Source organism: Oncorhynchus kisutch, unplaced genomic scaffold (assembly GCF_002021735.2).
Source record: "Oncorhynchus kisutch isolate 150728-3 unplaced genomic scaffold, Okis_V2 scaffold3971, whole genome shotgun sequence".
NCBI classification, from domain to species: domain Eukaryota; kingdom Metazoa; phylum Chordata; class Actinopteri; order Salmoniformes; family Salmonidae; genus Oncorhynchus; species Oncorhynchus kisutch.
Genome location: NW_022265916.1, coordinates 257,073 through 265,633, shown reverse-complemented (window position 1 = coordinate 265,633; position 8,561 = coordinate 257,073). Strand labels below are relative to the sequence as shown.

At 42.9% G+C, this 8,561-nt stretch overlaps 1 pseudogene; it reads left to right on the top strand.

Annotated features, from left to right (window-relative positions):
• The first annotated feature begins 2,167 nt into the window (after positions 1-2,167).
• LOC116372932 (glucagon receptor-like) overlaps positions 2,168-8,561 on the top strand; it is a 150,260-nt pseudogene continuing 143,866 nt past the window's right edge.

Genomic DNA, 8,561 nt, shown 5'->3' with positions numbered 1-8,561 from the left:
AGACCACCAGATATACCCTGGTATTATGTGGCTGAGCCATGAGGAGACAGACCACCAGATATACCCTGGTATTATGTGGCTGAGCCATGAGGAGACAGACCACCAGATATACCCTGGTATTATGTGGCTGAGCCATGAGGAGACAGACCACCAGATATACCCTGGCAGTATGTGGCTGAGCCATGAGGAGACAGACCACCAGATATACCCTGGTATTATGTGGCTGAGCCATGAGGAGACAGACCACCAGATATACCCTGGTATTATGTGGCTGAGCCATGAGGAGACAGACCACCAGATATACCCTGGCAGTATGTGGCTGAGCCATGAGGAGACAGACCACCAGATATACCCTGGTATTATGTGGCTGAGCCATGAGGAGACAGACCACCAGATATACCCTGGTATTATGTGGCTGAGCCATGAGGAGACACACCACCAGATATATCCTGGTATTATGTGGCTGAGCCATGAGGAGACAGACCACCAGATATATCCTGGTATTATGTGGCTGAGCCATGAGGAGACAGACCACCAGATATACCCTGGTATTATGTGGCTGAGCCATGAGGAGACAGACCACCAGATATACCCTGGTATTATGTGGCTGAGCCATGAGGAGACAGACCACCAGATATACCCTGGTATTATGTGGCTGAGCCATGAGGAGACAGACCACCAGATATACCCTGGTATTATGTGGCTGAGCCATGAGGAGACAGACCACCAGATATACCCTGGTATTATGTGGCTGAGCCATGAGGAGACAGACCACCAGATATACCCTGGTATTATGTGGCTGAGCCATGAGGAGACAGACCACCAGATATATCCTGGTATTATGTGGCTGAGCCATGAGGAGACAGACCACCAGATATACCCTGGTATTATGTGGCTGAGCCATGAGGAGACAGACCACCAGATATACCCTGGTATTATGTGGCTGAGCCATGAGGAGACAGACCACCAGATATACCCTGGCAGTATGTGGCTGAGCCATGAGGAGACAGACCACCAGATATATCCTGGTATTATGTGGCTGAGCCATGAGGAGACAGACCACCAGATATACCCTGGTATTATGTGGCTGAGCCATGAGGAGACAGACCACCAGATATATCCTGGTATTATGTGGCTGAGCCATGAGGAGACAGACCACCAGATATACCCTGGTATTATGTGGCTGAGCCATGAGGAGACAGACCACCAGATATATCCTGGTATTATGTGGCTGAGCCATGAGGAGACAGACCACCAGATATACCCTGGTATTATGTGGCTGAGCCATGAGGAGACAGACCACCAGATATATCCTGGTATTATGTGGCTGAGCCATGAGGAGACAGACCATAATACCCTGGTATTATGTGGCTGAGCCATGAGGAGACAGACCACCAGATATACCCTGGTATTATGTGGCTGAGCCATGAGGAGACAGACCACCAGATATACCCTGGTATTATGTGGCTGAGCCATGAGGAGACAGACCACCAGATATACCCTGGCAGTATGTGGCTGAGCCATGAGGAGACAGACCACCAGATATACCCTGGTATTATGTGGCTGAGCCATGAGGAGACAGACCATAATACCCTGGCAGTATGTGGCTGATGTTTTTTTGTCCATTCTGTATTTCCGTTTACTGAGTTTTTTTTAATAAAGCCTGGAATAAAATAAAAAGTTTGACCTATAATTAAACATTTAGTTCCAGACACAAAGCAAAGTGCACTTACACTGAACAAAAATATAAAGGCAACATGTAAAGTGTTGGTCCCATTTTTCAAGAGCTAAAATAAAAGATCCCAGAAATGTTAGTCCTGTCAATCCCTAAATGTCCATTAATTATGATCCATATAATAATTTACATTTCCTGTTGCTGCAGGATTATTTTCCTGCTGTTGCAAACTGGCTCAAATTAAGATCCTACACCTGTAGTAGCATAACATATTTTGCAACGTGTTTTGTTTGGCGACTCCAAGTAAAATCGTACAATCATTAAAACGGAATATGATGGACATACTTGTGCGCATCGTTTTTCTCTTTTATCATCTTTGGTGGCTAATAAGATAAGAGAGCGATGATACTCCCGCCAGCAGCTACAGAGTCCGGGCCCCTTCTGTTTGACGTCACACCGGTGCAAAACTGACACCGCGCGCACTGACTGTGTGGCTCTCCTCTCATTGCACCCAAACGAACGCGCGCCGGTCGATGTCTCCTGCGCTCCTCCGAATCGAGTTCTGAGTCTAGAAGTACATCAAACATCAGCGTCAAACTCTGTAGTCCTTACTGTCGGTTCTAGAAGACTGTACCTTTTATTCTGCGTTCTCTCTCTCTATCTCTTTGAAAGTTGGATTATGAGCGCAGCTCGTTCGACAGGATATAGTCCGTTTTCCAGCGGTTCCTCAGAAGATGACCAGTGGTGAAACTGAGATAGGGAACAGCGAAAGGAGGTCGATGCTGCCAAAGGTAGGCTAGCCCACTAAACTACCCTACTATCCTCATTTGTAATGCTACAGTTTACAGTACGTTGGATGGGTGGTGGTTTATGGCCTTTGTCTGTTTTATTCTGAGTAGCTACGTGCATTGTAAAACTTATAGATTATGTTGTAATAACATTTAGCTTCACTGAAAGTTACTTATTCTCAGATCTAAAGGTCACAGCGTTTCACTGACGACACATCTGTTTTACGCAATGCCTGGTTTATTGTGTTATATTTGTTTAATGCCGAGAGAGAGAGAGGGAGAGACAGCAAGACACATAGAGGGAGACAGTAAGACACACAGAGAGGGAGAGAGGGGGGGAGAGGAGACAGAGAGAGGGAGAAAGAGATAGGGAGATAGAGATAGAGAGAAGGAGAAAGAGATAGGGAGATAGAGAGAAGGAGAAAGAGATAGGGAGATAGAGATAGAGAGAAGGAGAAAGAGATAGGGAGATACAGATAGAGAGAAGGAGAAAGAGATAGGGAGATAGAGAAAGAGATAGGGAGATAGAGATAGAGAGAAGGAGAAAGAGATAGGGAGATAGAGAGAAGGAGAAATAGATAGGGAGATAGAGAGAAGGAGAAATAGATAGGGAGATAGAGAGAAGGAGAAATAGATAGGGAGATAGAGAGAAGGAGAAATAGATAGGGAGATAGAGAGAAGGAGAAATAGATAGGGAGATAGAGAGAAGGAGAAAGAGATAGGGAGATAGGGAGATAGAGAGATAGAGAGAAGGAGAAAGAGATAGGGAGATAGAGAGAAGGAGAAAGAGATAGGGAGATAGAGAGAAGGAGAAAGAGATAGGGAGATAGAGATAGGGAGATAGAGAGAAGGAGAAAGAGATAGGGAGATAGAGAGAAGGAGAAAGAGATAGGGAGAGAGAGATAGGAAGAGAGAGAATTAGTGCACGGGTTCTTAGCGCTTTGATATGATTGGCATTTTTGCTGCTGACTTCTGCATCCCTCCGCTGGCAGTGGGCACTGCCCCCTTGCCTACCGCGCTGTTCTGGAGGCATGGGATTATGATGTCACCTGGGGGTGTCCGCATGAGAAATAGAGTGAAACTAAATTCTCAGCCTGAAGTGGTAGCCTGTACTCTGGCTAAATATTACTGCTGTAATAATTAGCGTTGTTGGTTTTGAATGTATAGGAGGAGAGGTTACTTTTTGAAATAAATCTGTCTATAATAGTTTTAAAGTTACATTTTGGTTCAACTGAGGAGGATTCTTGTGTAGGCTTTGCTCTGACATAGCATTTATAAGGGTCCTTTCTAACTATATGTAGGCAAGCATTTTTCACTAAATAGGAGGAATGGAACGCATGTTTTTATGATTAAAAATAATTAATTATATTATATATTATATATTTCAAACGTAAAATATTTCATAAGAAGTTGATTAAAAAAATATTTGCAGTATTTCTTTCAGAATTAGAAACAACAAACGATATTACCAGCTGTTTGGTAATGGTTACGTTGTGTAGAGAGGAATGTAATATTTAAAAATGCACATGAAATACAGCATTCACACAATGGTATAAAAATAGTATTTTGAGATATATAAATATATATTCTTTATGAGTAGGGCTGGGTGGTGAATTTACCTAATGCGTAACCATATTTTCCAGTTTCGCAGCACTTGTTCGTGCTACGGTGGACAATGTCTCTGTTTTGTAATTGCCACATACAGAATAGTGTTTACTTTTCTGTTTTCACACTCTATGACAGCAGTATCTGCTCCAGATAATATGAAATATTTGTTGGCGCTTGTCGGCGCAATTAGCCACGCTGTTGCACGACTCTGGTCCCAGGCATGCGCTGGCCCCGAGTGAAAGCGCGAGAGTGCACATCAAACCCAAATGGATCAGAATTTCAGAACCTTCTAGAAATCTCTCTCAATTCAAACCGCAATGTTAAGGCTACATGGTATATATTATTTCCATGACTCTATATATACCTATCCAGGGTTGGGGAGTAACGGATTACATGTAATCGTTACATGTAAGGGATTACAAAAAAAACTAGCTGTAATCCACAAAAAGTACAAAAATATTGTAATCAGATTACAGATTATTTTGAAAAACTAGGTTACTTCAAGAATGACTTTTAAATTCAGAAAGGATGTGTGCGAAAATAATCTTTGACACTTCTCTGTTTTCTCAATAACCTTCAAATCAGCATTGAAAAAAATAGAAGTTTGTTCCACATGACAAATCTGTCGTTCTGCCCCTGAACAGGCAGTTAACCCACTGTTCCTAGGCCGTCATTGAAAATAAGAATTTGTTCTTAATTAACTGATTTGCCTGGTTAAATAAAGGTAAATAAATTAGCGAATCTGACCACAAAACAGAGACCACTATGAAGACGCACCAAATGTGTTTGATGGATTTGCGAGAAAAGAGCAGGAATGGGCTTTTGTAGCCTACAGTCCAAACTATGTCTTCAAATGGTGCGACTGCTGTCGGCATCCAAAGATGATTCAATTTGAATAAACGCTTGGAGGTCAGGATGACAGCAGTGGTGTAGTCTACGGTGATACTGATATCACTTATTATTGATATCTACATAGCGCATTGATGTGAATTACACTGCTACTCTCTCATTTAGCTATTTGCGCCGTACGGATTGTGGTTGTTGTGGATTGCTGTTCACAAATGTAAATGTATATTTGAACCAAATAATGTTTGATTTCAAGAAGTTTAAGCTGCCTGTCAATCATTGTTTTTTAAACCAGTGGAGGCCAGTGAAAAATGCGCTCTTGCAACAGCTGCATGGTGCGGATCCCAGCCTACGGAATAAAAGTAGGGCTTTTAATGCTCAATCTAATTCATGCTGATAAAATAATAAATCCAAAGGCCTAATGGACACATGCTCAAATTAGCACACTGTTGATAGACTAAAAGGGGCAATCTGTCGTTGCTACATCCATTTCTGTTCATGGACTTCGTCGGTATTCTAAATGCCTACTGCTTGCAAAATTGTCCTGACTTTCAAGAATGCCTGACTCGCTTCACCTTGCTTTTACATTTCAGTAGATGCTCTTATTTAGCGCGGTTTACAGGATGAACTCGGGTTAAGTGGCTTGCTGAAGAGAACATCGACAGATTTCTCACCTAGTCGGCTCAGGGATTTGAACCAGCAACTTTTCGGTCACTGGCCCAACGCTCTTAACCACTAGGCTTCCAGCCGCCCTTTTCTGGTTAGCTTGCAAGTTTCACCATTCAATTATTCCAGGTCTACAGAAGTGCAGGTTTCACCACAGCACAGACCATGAAGATATGTTGGCACATGAGAAGTATTAGAATATGGCAGATATTGGTGAATTATTATTATTGCATCCTATCCATGCTGGCTTTGGGCTTCCTGAGACAGGAAACAGATAGGTGGGAGGGAGGGCGTACAGTCTGTCTTTCAAGGGCTACCTGAGACAGGAAACAGATAGGTAGGGCGTACAGTCTGTCTTTCACGGGCTACCTGAGACAGGAAACAGATAGGTGGGAGGGAGGGCGTACATTCTGTCTTTCACGGGCTACCTGAGACAGGAAACAGATAGGTGGGAGGGAGGGCGTACAGTCTGTCTTTCGCGGGCTACCTGAGACAGGAAACAGATAGGTGGGAGGGAGGGCGTACAGTCTGTCTTTCGCGGGCTACCTGAGACAGGAAACAGATAGGTGGGAGGGAGGGTGTACATTCTGTCTTTCACGGGCTACCTGAGACAGGAAACAGATAGGTGGGAGGGAGGGTGTACAGTCTGTCTTTCGCGGGCTACCCGAGACAGGAAACAGATAGGTGGGAGGGAGGGCGTACAGTCTGTCTTTCGCGGGCTACCTGAGACAGGAAACAGATAGGTGGGAGGGAGGGCGTACAGTCTGTCTTTCGCGGGCTACCTGAGATAGGAAACAGATAGGTGGGAGGGAGGGCGTACAGTCTGTCTTTCACGGGCTACCTGAGACAGGAAACAGATAGGTTGGGCGTACAGTCTGTCTTTCACGGGCTACCTGAGACAGGAAACAGATAGGGAAGGCGTACAGTCTGTCTTTCGTAGGCTACCTGAGACAGGAAACAGATAGGTGGGAGGGAGGGCGTACAGTCTGTCTTTCACGGGCTACCTGAGACAGGAAACATAGGTAGGACGTACAGTCTGTCTTTCACGGGCTACCTGAGACAGGAAGCAGATAGGGAGGGCGTACAGTCTGTCTTTCGTAGGCTACCTGAGACAGGAAACAGATAGGTAGGGCGTACAGTCTGTCTTTCACGGGCTACCTGGGACAGGAAACAGATAGGTGGGAGGGAGGGCATACAGTCTGTCTTTCGTAGGCTACCTGAGACAGGAAACAGATAGGTAGGGCGTACAGTCTGTCTTTCGCGGGCTACCTGAGACAGGAAGCTGTATTACTGCCACTACGCTGTTCATTAATTATTGACTACCATTAGTATCTATTGATCCTGCTCCTGGTCACTATTACTTCTGTTTACATGTATATATTAGTATCTATTGATCCTGTTTACATGTATATATTAGTATCTATTGATCCTGCTACTGGTCACTATTACTCCTGTTTACATGTATATATTAGTATCTATTGATCCTGTTTACATGTATATATTAGTATCTATTGATCCTGCTACTGGTCCCTATTACTCCTGTTTACATGTATATATTAGCATCTATTGATCCTGCTACTGGTCACTATTACTCCTGTTTACATGTATATATTAGTATCTATTGATCCTGTTTACATGTATATATTAGTATCTATTGATCCTGTTTACATGTATATATTAGTATCTATTGATCCTGTTTACATGTATATATTAGTATCTATTGATCCTGCTACTGGTCACTATTACTCCTGTTTACATGTATATATTAGTATCTATTGATCCTGTTTACATGTATATATTAGTATCTATTGATCCTGCTACTGGTCACTATTACTCCTGTTTACATGTATATATTAGTATCTATTGATCCTGTTTACATGTATATATTAGTATCTATTGATCCTGCTACTGGTCACTATTACTCCTGTTTACATGTATATATTAGTATCTATTGATCCTGCTACTGGTCCCTATTACTCCTGTTTACATGTATATATTAGTATCTATTGATCCTGCTACTGGTCCCTATTACTCCTGTTTACATGTATATATTAGTATCTATTGATCCTGCTACTGGTCCCTATTACTCCTGTTTACATGTATATATTAGTATCTATTGATCCTGCTACTGGTCCCTATTACTCCTGTTTACATGTATATATTAGTATCTATTGATCCTGCTACTGGTCACTATTACTCCTGTTTACATTATTATTATTAATATTTATCCTGCTACCAGTCACCTTCTCCTAATCCTTGCCTACATGAACATATCTACCTCAGTACTCCAGTATCTCTGCCTACATGTACATATCTACCTCAGTACTCCAGTATCCCTGCCTACAAGGACATATCTACCTCAGTACTCCAGTATCTCTGCCTACATGGACATATCTACCTCAGTACTCCAGTATCTCTGCCTACATGGACATATCTACCTCAGTACTCCAGTATCTCTGCCTACATGTACATATCTATCTCAGTACTCCAGTATCCCTGCCTACATGTACATATCTATCTCAGTACTCCAGTATCCCTGCCTACATGGACATATCTACCTCACTACTCCAGTATCTCTGCCTACATGTACATATCTATCTCAGTACTCCAGTATCCCTGCCTACATGTACATATCTATCTCACTACTCCAGTATCTCTGCCTACATGTACATATCTACCTCAGTACTCCAGTATCCCTGCCTACATGTACATATCTACCTCAGTACTCCAGTATCTCTGCCTACATGTACATATCTATCTCAGTACTCCAGTATCCCTGCCTACATGTACATATCTATCTCAGTACTCCAGTATCCCTGCCTACATGGACATATCTACCTCACTACTCCAGTATCTCTGCCTACATGTACATATCTATCTCAGTACTCCAGTATCCCTGCCTACATGTACATATCTATCTCACTACTCCAGTATCTCTGCCTACATGTACATATCTACCTCAGTACTCCAGTATCCCT